Genomic DNA, 2520 nt, shown 5'->3' on the forward strand with positions numbered 1-2520 from the left:
ACAAGCAGTTTTTTTTCCTTTTCAATGTTTCATGCAATGCAACTACTCAACACATTCATCAAACTTCTTTTTTTTTTTTTTTTAGTATCAAGAGGAGTACATTTCTCTTCCTTAAACTAGAATGGTTTGTTCCGTGTTCTGTTGATTATTTATTTTATTAAATTATAAAATTATAAAATAAAAAATTAGAATATTAAAATATGTTATAAATTTATGTACATTTCATACATTTATAATTTAGTTCTTCTATTTTTATTTTTAGAAATATAGTTTTCTATTTTACCATCCTTCAAAATATTCTATTAAATTCTTTTATGTGACTTTTGAAATTAAAAGAAAATCATTTTATAATCATGCAACAATAAAAATAATGTTGAAAATACTTATTAATTTTTTCTTAAAACACTTATTCGAATCATCAAGATAAGTTTTTTCTTTTAGAATCAACATTTTGATTGAAGTAGTTAACAGCATTAACTATTTAGACTAACTAATTACATTATAAAAGTAGATTGACTAAATTATGCAAAAAATTAAAGTATATAGATTACATATCAAGTTTCAACATAGTTTAGAGGCTAAAATTGAAAATTGACCATTGTCTTATGATTAAAAAAAAGGCTACACAAACCTAAAAAGAAATAGGAAACTAAGTGTCAGTTTTTAAGACTCTTATGGTATTCAAACTGTAAATGGGCAAATTTGCCCGGGCCCACTAGAAACCCAAATATATAACAATAAATAAATATATATATTAAAAACCCAACAGATATTATAAACAGTCCTTTTTTACAGTCCATTACCCAAAACTAAATACAATGGGCCCGATGCCCCAAGTACCATATACAAACCCAAAACATAACCCAAGACCCAATTAAAATCTAATAGTTAAAACCTAACCCAATACCCCAGAGGCCCAAACGATAGCCCAACTACAAGAACAGGCCCAATAAACCCATATCCTTAACAGGTTTCAGAAACCCTAAGTCGTCCCCCTTCCTTGCGCCATACGCTCAGTACCCTCCAGCAGCCATGCCCGCGCCTCCGTACGGCCCCCTGCGCACCTCCGTACGGCCTTCACGCACCACCCGTACCCGAGCGCCAGCACACCCACACCTGCAAAGAGACAAACAAGCAACAACAGCAAAGGGAAACAAAAAAAGAAAAACATTGTATTTTTTTGATTTTTCGTAAATTTTTCCTCTTTCTTTTTCGACTATAAAGCTAGAATTTCAGTCTTTGTAAAGGGTTACGCAACAAAAAAACGAAATATCAACGCATATTGTATGAATACAGAGACAATAGAAAGCAATCGAAAAAACTGAGAAGGTGATTTCCCTTCCCTTTTGAACTCTCGTTCTTCACTTATTTCAGTGGGCTTTTCTTCATCGTTTTATACTAAAAAAGGGAGAAGCGAAGCTTACCTGCGTTTGATGCCTTCGAACCCTTGCTTGCTTCGCCATGATCGAAATCGAGTGGCGATTCGGGGTTTATGAGCAAGACGCGTGAGTCTTTCGATTCGATGAAGCCTTGATTGACTCTCGAATGAGTCAAAAGGAGAGGCAGGAGAATAGGCCTTCGAAAGACCAGTGAACGGCGAAGGGTGAGGGCACCCTAGTTCTTTTTTTTCTCACCCTTTGAAGATGGCTGTAGACCCTTTTAGGGTTTCTTTCGGTGGTCATAAAGGGCTTCCAGACGTCATCGTTTTAAGCCAAACTAATGGCTCCAAAACGACTGCGTTCAAAGCTAGACCCGACCGACCCAATTCCTGACCCTGATGACCCGCGCGTTTTGGCGGTGAGGGTTTATTTTCAATGTTGGTCCCTCCCTTTTGCGATGTACTCAGATCAGCCTGTATTCTTGTTTCGTTTTTTTTAATTTACCCCTGTGATTTACACCCTTTTGCAATTGGATCCGCGCCCAAGCGCAGCATTTTGGGATATGGTATATTACCAGTTTTAATCCCTAGCTGTTTTCACGTATAGATTATTAGTCCTTTTACTGCTATTGTTTTATTTTCGAATTGTCCCTGCTATTTTAGTTTAATTATTATTAAGTTTTCCTTTGTTTCATCCCCTTTTCTATTCTTAATAAACTATTTTGCCTTTTTTTAATCACTTTAATAATTGTTTCTTCATCATTTTAAACGTTTTTTTATATTATTATCACATTTTGTAAGTTTAAATTATTTTATACTTATTTATATTAGTACACATATTCTATATATATATATATATATATATATATATTTCTAAATCTATACATTATATACATACATTTTCTTTACACAAAAGCATGTATTTTTATATTTTTACAAATAATTATTTTTTTAAAAAATTAAATTATTTTTTTACATATAATTTATAGAACCATTATGTTTTTTTAAGACTATATCGTGTTATACATTTTTATTATTATTATTTGTAATATATTTTACACATATTTTAAATTTTTCATACTATAAATCCTCATTTTTTAACCAATATTATTTAATGTTTTGGTATGATATCCGATTAATTC

General features: G+C 32.0%; 1 long non-coding RNA gene across 1 annotated transcript; it reads right to left on the reverse strand.

Annotated features, from left to right (window-relative positions):
- Positions 1-730: 730 nt before the first annotated feature.
- On the reverse strand, positions 731-1885 carry LOC108471019 (uncharacterized). Its single transcript, XR_001869443.2, has 2 exons — positions 1425-1885; positions 731-1116 (listed from the first exon to the last, which is right to left on the reverse strand). It is a non-coding gene; the product is annotated as an uncharacterized LOC108471019 (long non-coding RNA).
- Positions 1886-2520: the final 635 nt, after the last annotated feature.

Source organism: Gossypium arboreum, chromosome 11 (genome assembly GCF_025698485.1).
Source record: "Gossypium arboreum isolate Shixiya-1 chromosome 11, ASM2569848v2, whole genome shotgun sequence".
NCBI classification, from domain to species: domain Eukaryota; kingdom Viridiplantae; phylum Streptophyta; class Magnoliopsida; order Malvales; family Malvaceae; genus Gossypium; species Gossypium arboreum.